This window comes from Aythya ferina (assembly GCF_964211825.1).
Source record: "Aythya ferina genome assembly, contig: HAP1_SCAFFOLD_206, whole genome shotgun sequence".
In the NCBI taxonomy this organism is placed as follows: Eukaryota; Metazoa; Chordata; class Aves; order Anseriformes; family Anatidae; genus Aythya; species Aythya ferina.
The window spans coordinates 78,824-87,232 of NW_028181327.1; positions in this window are offsets into that span (position 1 = coordinate 78,824).

Here is an 8,409-nt window from a genome sequence, read left to right on the forward strand (position 1 = left end):
GTGGGTGTCGTGGTGGTAGTGGTGGGTGTCGTGGTGGTGGTGGTGGTGGTGGGTGTCGTGGTGGTGGTTGTGGTGGTGGGCATCGTGGTGGTGGTGGTGGGTGTCGTGGTGGTGGTGGTGGTGCTGGGTGTCGTGGTGGTGGTGGTGGGTGTCGTGGTGGTGGTGGTGGGCATCGTGGTGGTAGTGGTGGGTGTCGTAGTGGTGGTAGTGGTGGGTGTCGTGGTGGTGGTGGAGGTGGTGGGTGTCGTGGTGGTGGTGGTGGGTGTCGTGGTGGTGGTGGTGGTGGTGGGTGTCGTGGTGGTGGTGGTGGTGGGTGTCGTGGTGGTGCTGGTGGTGGGTGTCGTGGTGGTGGTGGTGGGCGTCGTGGTGGTAGTTGCGGGTGTCGTGGCGGTGGTAGTGGTGGGTGTCGTGGTGGTGGTGGTGGTGGTTGGTTTCGTGGTGGTGGTGCTGGGCGTTGTGGTGGTGGTGGTGGGTTTCGTTGTGGTGGTAGTTGGTGTCGTGGTGGTCGTGGTGGGTGTGGTAGTGGTGGTGGTGGTGGGTGTCGTGGTGGTGGTGGTGGGTGTCGTGGTTGTGGTGGTGGTGCTGGGTGTCGTGGTGGTGGTGGTGGGTGTCGTGGTGGTGGTGGTGGTGCTGGGTGTCGTGGTGGTGGTGGTGGGTGTCGTGGTGGTGGTGGTGGGCATCGTGGTGGTAGTGGTGGGTGTCGTAGTGGTGGTAGTGGTGGGTGTCGTGGTGGTGGTGGAGGTGGTGGGTGTCGTGGTGGTGGTGGTGGGTGTTGTGGTGGTGGTGGTGGTGGTGGGTGTCGTGGTGGTGGTGGTGGTGGGTGTCTTGGTGGTGCTGGTGGTGGGTGTCGTGGTGGTGGTGGTGGGCGTCGTGGTGGTAGTTGCGGGTGTCGTGGCGGTGGTAGTGGTGGGTGTCGTGGTGGTGGTGGTGGTGGTTGGTTTCGTGGTGGTGGTGCTGGGCGTTGTGGTGGTGGTGGTGGGTTTCGTGGTGGTGGTGGTTGGTGTCGTGGTGGTCGTGGTGGGTGTGGTGGTGGTGGTGGTGGTGGGTGTCGTGGTGGTGGTGGTGGTGGGTGTCGTGGTGGTGGTGGTGGGTGTCGTGGTGGTGGTGGTGGTGGGTGTGGTGGTGGTGGGTGTGGTGGTGGTGGTGGTGGTGGGCATCGTGGTGGTGGTGGTGGGTGTCGTGGTGGTGGTGGTGGGTGTCGTGGTGGTGGTGGTGTGTGTCGTGGTGGTGCTGGTGGTGGTGGGTGTCGTGGTGGTGGTGGTGTGTGTCATGGTCGTGGTGGTGGTGGTGGGCATCGTGGTGGTAGCGGTGGGTATCGTAGGGGTGGTAGTGATGGGTGTCGTGGTGGTGGTGGTGGTGGTGGGTGTCGTGGTGGTGGTGGTCGGAATCGTGGTGGTAGTGGTGGGTGTCGTGGTGGTGGTGCTGGGCGTTGTGGTGGTGGTGGTGGGTGTCGTGGTGGTGGTGGTGGGTGTCGTGGTGGTAGTGGTTGGTGTGGTGGTGGTGGTGGTGGTGGGTGTCGTGGTGGTGGTGGTGGGTGTCGTGGTCGTGGTGGTAGTGGTGGGTGTCGTGGTGGTGGTGGTGGGTGTCGTGGTGGTGGTAGTGGGCGTCGTGGAGGTGGTAGTGGGCATCGTGGTGGTAGTGGTGGGTGTCGTGGTGGTGGTGGTGGTGGGTGTCGTGGTGGTGGTGGTGGGTGTCGTGGTGGTGGTGCTGGGTGTCGTGGTGGTGGTAGTGGGCATCGTGGTGGTAGTGGTGGGTGTCGTGGTGGTGGTGGTGGTGGGTGTCGTGGTGGTGGTGGTGGTGGTTGGTGTCGTGGTTGTTGTGGTGGGTGTCGTGGTGGTGGTGGTGGTGGTGGGTGTCGTGGTGGTAGTGGTGGGTGTGGTGGTGGTGGTGGTGGTGGGTGTCATGGTGGTGGTGGTGGTGGGTGTCGTGGTGGTGGTGGTGGTGGGTGTCGTGGTGGTGGTGGTGGGTGTCGTGGTGGTGGTGGTGGTGGGTGTCGTGGTGGTGGTCGTGGTGGTGGGTGTCGTGGTGGTGGTGCTGGGTGTCTTGGTGGTGGTGGTGGTGGTGGGTGTCGTGGTGGTGGTGGTGGGTGTCGTGGTGGTGGTGGTGGTGGTGGGTGTCGTGGTGGTGGTGGTGGGTGTCGTAGTGGTGGTAGTGGTGGGTGTCGTGTTGGTGGTGGTGGTGGTGGGTGTCGTGGTGGTGGTGCTGGGTGTCGTGGTGGTGGTGGTGGGTGTCTTTGTGGTGGTGGTGGTGGTGGGTGTCGTGGTGGTGGTGGTGGTGGATGTCATGGTGGTGGTGGTGGGTGTCGTGGTGGTGGTGGTGGGTGTCGTGGTGGTGGTGGTGGGCGTCGTGGCGGTAGTGGCGGGTGTCGTGGTGGTGGTGGTGGTTGGTTTCGTCGTGGTGGTGGTTCTGGGCGTCGTGGTGGTGGTGGTGGTGGTGGGTGTCGTGGTGGTGGTGGTGGTGGGTGTCGTGGTGGTGGTAGTGGTGGGTGTCGTGGTGTTGGTGGTGGTGGGTGTCGTGCTGGTGGTGGTCGTGGTGGGTGTCGTGGTGGTGGTGGTGGGCGTCGTGGTGGTGGTGGTGGGTGTCGTGGTGGTGCTGGTGGTGGTGGGTGTTGTGGTGGTGGTGGTGGGTGTCGTGGTGGTGGTGGTGGGTGTCGTGGTGGTGGTGGTGGGTGTCGTGGTGGTGCTGGTGGTGGTGGGTGTCGTGGTGGTGGTGGTGGGTGTCATGGTCATGGTGGTGATGGTGGGTGTCGTGGTGGTAGTTGTGGTTGTCGCGGTGGTGGTGGTGGGTGTCGTGGTGTTGGTAGTGGGCATCGTGGTGGTAGTGGTGGGTGTCGTGGTGGTGGTGGCGGTGGGTGTCGTGGTGGTAGTGGTGGGTGTCGTGGTGGTGGTGGTGGTGGTGGGTGTCGTGGTGGTGGTTGTGGTGGTGGGCATCGTGGTGGTGGTGGTGGGTGTCGTGGTGGTGGTGGTGGTGCTGGGTGTCGTGGTGGTGGTGGTGGGTGTCGTGGTGGTGGTGGTGGGCATCGTGGTGGTAGTGGTGGGTGTCGTAGTGGTGGTAGTGGTGGGTGTCGTGGTGGTGGTGGAGGTGGTGGGTGTCGTGGTGGTGGTGGTGGGTGTCGTGGTGGTGGTGGTGGTGGTGGGTGTCGTGGTGGTGGTGGTGGTGGGTGTCGTGGTGGTGCTGGTGGTGGGTGTCGTGGTGGTGGTGGTGGGCGTCGTGGTGGTAGTTGCGGGTGTCGTGGCGGTGGTAGTGGTGGGTGTCGTGGTGGTGGTGGTGGTGGTTGGTTTCGTGGTGGTGGTGCTGGGCGTTGTGGTGGTGGTGGTGGGTTTCGTTGTGGTGGTAGTTGGTGTCGTGGTGGTCGTGGTGGGTGTGGTAGTGGTGGTGGTGGTGGGTGTCGTGGTGGTGGTGGTGGGTGTCGTGGTTGTGGTGGTGGTGCTGGGTGTCGTGGTGGTGGTGGTGGGTGTCGTGGTGGTGGTGGTGGTGCTGGGTGTCGTGGTGGTGGTGGTGGGTGTCGTGGTGGTGGTGGTGGGCATCGTGGTGGTAGTGGTGGGTGTCGTAGTGGTGGTAGTGGTGGGTGTCGTGGTGGTGGTGGAGGTGGTGGGTGTCGTGGTGGTGGTGGTGGGTGTCGTGGTGGTGGTGGTGGTGGTGGGTGTCGTGGTGGTGGTGGTGGTGGGTGTCTTGGTGGTGCTGGTGGTGGGTGTCGTGGTGGTGGTGGTGGGCGTCGTGGTGGTAGTTGCGGGTGTCGTGGCGGTGGTAGTGGTGGGTGTCGTGGTGGTGGTGGTGGTGGTTGGTTTCGTGGTGGTGGTGCTGGGCGTTGTGGTGGTGGTGGTGGGTTTCGTGGTGGTGGTGGTTGGTGTCGTGGTGGTCGTGGTGGGTGTGGTGGTGGTGGTGGTGGTGGGTGTCGTGGTGGTGGTGGTGGTGGGTGTCGTGGTGGTGGTGGTGGGTGTCGTGGTGGTGGTGGTGGTGGGTGTGGTGGTGGTGGGTGTGGTGGTGGTGGTGGTGGTGGGCATCGTGGTGGTGGTGGTGGGTGTCGTGGTGGTGGTGGTGGGTGTCGTGATGGTGGTGGTGGTGGTGGGTGTCGTGGTGGTGGTGGTGGTGGTGGGTGTCGTGGTGGTGGTGCTGGGTGTCGTGGTGGTGGTGGTGGTGGGTGTCGTGGTGGTGGTGCTGGGCGTTGTGGTGGTGGTGGTGGGTGTCGTGGTGGTTGTGGTGGCGGGTGTCGTGGTGGTGGTGGTGGGTGTCTTGGTGGTGGTGGTGGGTGTCGTGGTTGTGGTGGTTGTGCTGGGTGTCGTGGTGGTGGTGGTGGGCGTCGTGGTGGTAGTGGTGGGTGTCGTGGTGGTGGTGGTGGTGGTGGGTGTCGTGGTGGTGGTGCTGGGTGTCGTGGTGGTGGTGGTGGGTGTCGTTGTGGTGGTGGTGGTGGTGGGTGTCATGGTGGTGGTGGTCGGTGTCGTTGTTGTAGTGGTGGGTGTCGTGGTGGTGGTGGTGGGTGTAGTGGTGGTGGTGGTGGGCGTCGTGGTGGTAGTGGCGGGTGTCGTGGTGGTGGTAGTGATGGGTGTCGTGGTGGTGGTGGTGGGTGTCGTGGTGGTGGTGGTGGTGGTGGGTGTCGTGGTGGTGGTGGTGGGTGTCGTAGTGGTGGTAGTGGTGGGTGTCGTGTTGGTGGTGGTGGTGGTGGGTGTCGTGGTGGTGGTGGTGGGTGTCGTAGTGGTGGTAGTGGTGGGTGTCGTGTAGGTGGTGGTGGTGGTGGGTTTCTTTGTGGTGGTGGTGGTGGTGGGTGTCGTGGTGGTGGTGGTCGGCGTCGTGGTTGTAGTGGTGGGTTTCGTGGTGGTGGTGGTGGGTGTAGTGGTGGTGGTGGTGGGCGTCGTGGTGGTAGTGGCGGGTGTCGTGGTGGTGGTAGTGGTGGGTGTCGTGGTGGTGGTGGTGGTTGGTTTCGTCGTGGTGGTGGTGCTGGGCGTCGTGGTGGTGGTGGTGGGTGTCGTGGTGGTGGTGGTGGGTGTCGTGGTGGTGCTGGTGGTGGTGGGTGTCGTGGTGGTGGTGGTGGGTGTCATGGTCGTGGTGGTGGTGGTGGTGGGTGTCGTGGTGGTAGTGGTGGGTGTCGTGGTGGTGGTAGTGGGCATCGTGGTGGTGGTAGTGGGCATCGTGGTGGTAGTGGTGGGTGTCGTGGTGGTGGTGATGGTGGGTGTCGTGGTGGTGGTGGTGGTGGTGGGTGTCGTGGTGGTGGTGCTGGGCGTCGTGGTGGTGGTGGTGGGTGTCGTGGTGGTGGTGGTGGGTGTCGTGGTGGTGGTGGTGGGTGTCGTGGTGGTGGTGGTGGGTTTCGTGGTGGTGGTGGTGGGCGTGGCGGTGGTGGTGGTGGGTGTCGTGGTGGTGCTGGTGGTGGTGGGTGTCGTGGTGGTGGTGGTGGGTGTCATGGTGGTGGTGCTGGTGGGTGTCGTGGTGGTGGTGGTGGTGGATGTCGTGGTGGTGGTGGTGGGTGTCGTGGTGGTGGTGGTTGGTGTCGTGGTGGTGGTGCTGGGTGTCGTGGTGGTGGTGGTGGTGGGTGTCGTGGTGGTGGTAGTGGGCATCGTGGTGGTAGTGGTGGGTGTCGTGGTGGTGGTGGTGGGTGTCGTGGTGGTGGTGGTGCTGGTGGGTGTCGTGGTGGTGGTGCTGGGCGTTGTGGTGGTTGTGCTGAGTATCGTGGTGGTTTTGGTGGTGGGTGTCGTGGTGGTGGTGGTGGTGGTGGGTGTCGTGGTGGTGGTGGTGGGTGTCGTGGTTGTGGTGGTGGTGGGTGTCGTGGTGGTGGTGGTGGGCGTCGTGGTGGTGGTGGTGGGTTTCGTGGTGGTGGGTGTCGTGGTGGTGGTAGTGGGCATCGTAGTGGTAGTGGTGGGTGTCGTGGTGGTGGTGGTGGTGGGTGTTGTGGTGGTGGTGCTGGGCGTTGTGGTGGTGGTGGTGGTGGGTGTCGTGGTAGTGGTGGTGGTGGGTGTCGTGGTGGTGGTGGTGGTGGTGGGCATCGTGGTGGTGGTGGTGGGTGTCGTGGTGGTGGTGGTGGGTGTCGTGGTGGTGCTGGTGGTGGTGGGTGTCGTGGTGGTGGTGCTGGGTGTCGTGGTGGTGGTGGTTGGTGTCATGGTCGTGGTGGTAGTGGTGGGTGTCGTGGTGGTGGTGCTGGGTGTCGTGGTGGTGGTAGTGGGCATCGTGGTGGTAGTGGTGGGTGTGGTGGTGGTGGTGGTCGTGGGTGTCGTGGTGGTGGTGGTGGTGGGTGTTGTGGTGGTGGTGGTGGGTGTCGTGGTGGTGGTGGTGGTGGCGGGTGTCGTGGTGGTGGTGGTGGTGGTGGGTGTCGTGGTGGTGATGCTGGGTGTCGTTGTGGTGGTGGTGGTGGTGGGTGTCGTGGTGGTGGTGGTGGTGGGTGTCGTGGTGGTGGTGGTGGGCATCGTGGTGGTAGTGGTGGGTGTCGTAGTGGTGGTAGTGGTGGGTGTCATGGTGGTGGTGGTGGTGGTGGGTGCCGTGGTGGTGGTGCTGCGTGTCGTGGTGGTGGTTGTGGGTGTCGTTGTGGTGGTGGTGGTGGTGGGTGTCGTGGTGGTGGTGGTCGGCGTCGTGGTTGTAGTGGTGGGTGTCGTGGTGGTGGTGGTGGGTGCAGTGGTGGTGGTGGTGGGCGTCGTGGTGGTAGTGGCGGGTGTCGTGGTGGTGGTGGTGGTTAGTTTCGTCGTGGTGGTGGTGCTGGGCGTCGTGGTGGTGGTGGTGGTTAGTTTCGTCGTGGTGGTGGTGCTGGGCGTCGTGGTGGTGGTGGTGGGTGTCGTGGTGGTGGTGGTGGGTGTCGTGGTGGTGCTGGTGGTGGTGGGTGTCGTGGTGGTGGTGGTGGGTGTCGTGGTGGTGGTGGTGGGTGTCGTGGTGGTGGTGGTGGTGGTGGGTGTCGTGGTGGTGGTGGTGGGCATCGTGGTGGTGGTGCTGGGTGTCGTGGTGGTGGTGGTGGGTGTCTTGGTGGTGATGGTGGTGGTGGGTGTCGTGGTGGTGGTGGTGGGCGTCGTGGTGGTAGTGGTGGGTGTCGTGGTGGTGGTGGTGGTGGTGGGTGTCGTGGTGGTGGTGGTGGGTGTCGTGGTGTTGGTGGTGGTGGGTGTCGTGGTGGTGGGTGTTGTGGTGGTGGTGGTGGTGGTGGGTGTCGTGGTGGTGGTGCTGGGTGTCGTGGTGGTGGTGGTGGGTGTCGTGGTCGTGGTGGTGGGCGTCGTGGTGGTAGTGGTGGGTGTTGTGGTGGTGGTGGTTGGTGTCGTGGTGGTAGTGGTGGGCGTCGTGGTGGTAGTGGTGGGTGTCGTGGTGGTGGTGGTGGGTGTCGTGGTGGTGGTGGTGGGTGTCGTTGTGGTGGTGGTGGTGGTGGGTGTCGTGGTGGTGGTTGTGGGTGTCGTGGTGGTGGTGGTGGTGGTGGGTGTCGTGGTGGTGGTGGTGGGCGTCGTGGTGGTAGTGGTGGGTGTGGTGGTGGTGGTGGTGGTGGGCGTCGTGGTGGTGGGTGTCGTGGTGGTGGTGGTGGTGGTGGGTGTCGTGGTGGTGGTGGTGGGCGTCGTGGTGGTAGTGGTGGGTGTCGTGGTGGTGGTTGTGGGTGTCGTGGTGGTGGTGGTGGGCGTCGTGGTTGTAGTCGTGGGTGTGGTGGTGGTGGTGGTGGGTGTCGTGGTGGTGGGTGTCGTGGTGGTGGTGGTGGTGGTGGGTGTCGTGGTGGTGGTGCTGGGTGTCGTGGTGGTGGTGGTGGGTGTCGTGGTCGTGGTGGTGGGCGTCGTGGTGGTAGTGGTGGGTGTTGTGGTGGTGGTGGTGGGTGTCGTGGTGGTAGTGGTGGGCGTCGTGGTGGTAGTGGTGGGTGTCGTGGTGGTGGTGGTGGGTGTCGTGGTGGTGGTGGTGGTGGTGGGTGTCGTGGTGGTGGTGGTGGGCGTCGTGGTGGTAGTGGTGGGTGTCGTGGTGGTGGTTGTGGGTGTCGTGGTGGTGGTGGTGGGCGTCGTGGTTGTAGTAGTGGGTGTGGTGGTGGTGGTGGTGGGTGTCGTGGTGGTGGGTGTCGTGGTGGTGGTGGTGGTGGTGGGTGTCGTGGTGGTGGGTGTTGTGGTGGTGGTGGTGGTGGTGGGTGTCGTGGTGGTGGTGCTGGGTGTCGTGGTGGTGGTGGTGGGTGTCGTGGTCGTGGTGGTGGGCGTCGTGGTGGTAGTGGTGGTTGTTGTGGTGGTGGTGGTGGGTGTCGTGGTGGTAGTGGTGGGCGTCGTGGTGGTAGTGGCGGGTGTCGTGGTGGTGGTGGTGGGTGTCGTGGTGGTGGTGGTGGTGGTGGGTGTCGTGGTGGTGGTGGTGGGTGTCGTGGTGTTGGTGGTGGTGGGTGTCGTGGTGGTGGTGGTGGGCATCGTGGTGGTAGTGGTGGGTGTCGTTGTGGTGGTGGTAGTGGTGGGTGTCGTGGTGGTGGTGGTCGGCGTCGTGGTTGTAGTGGTG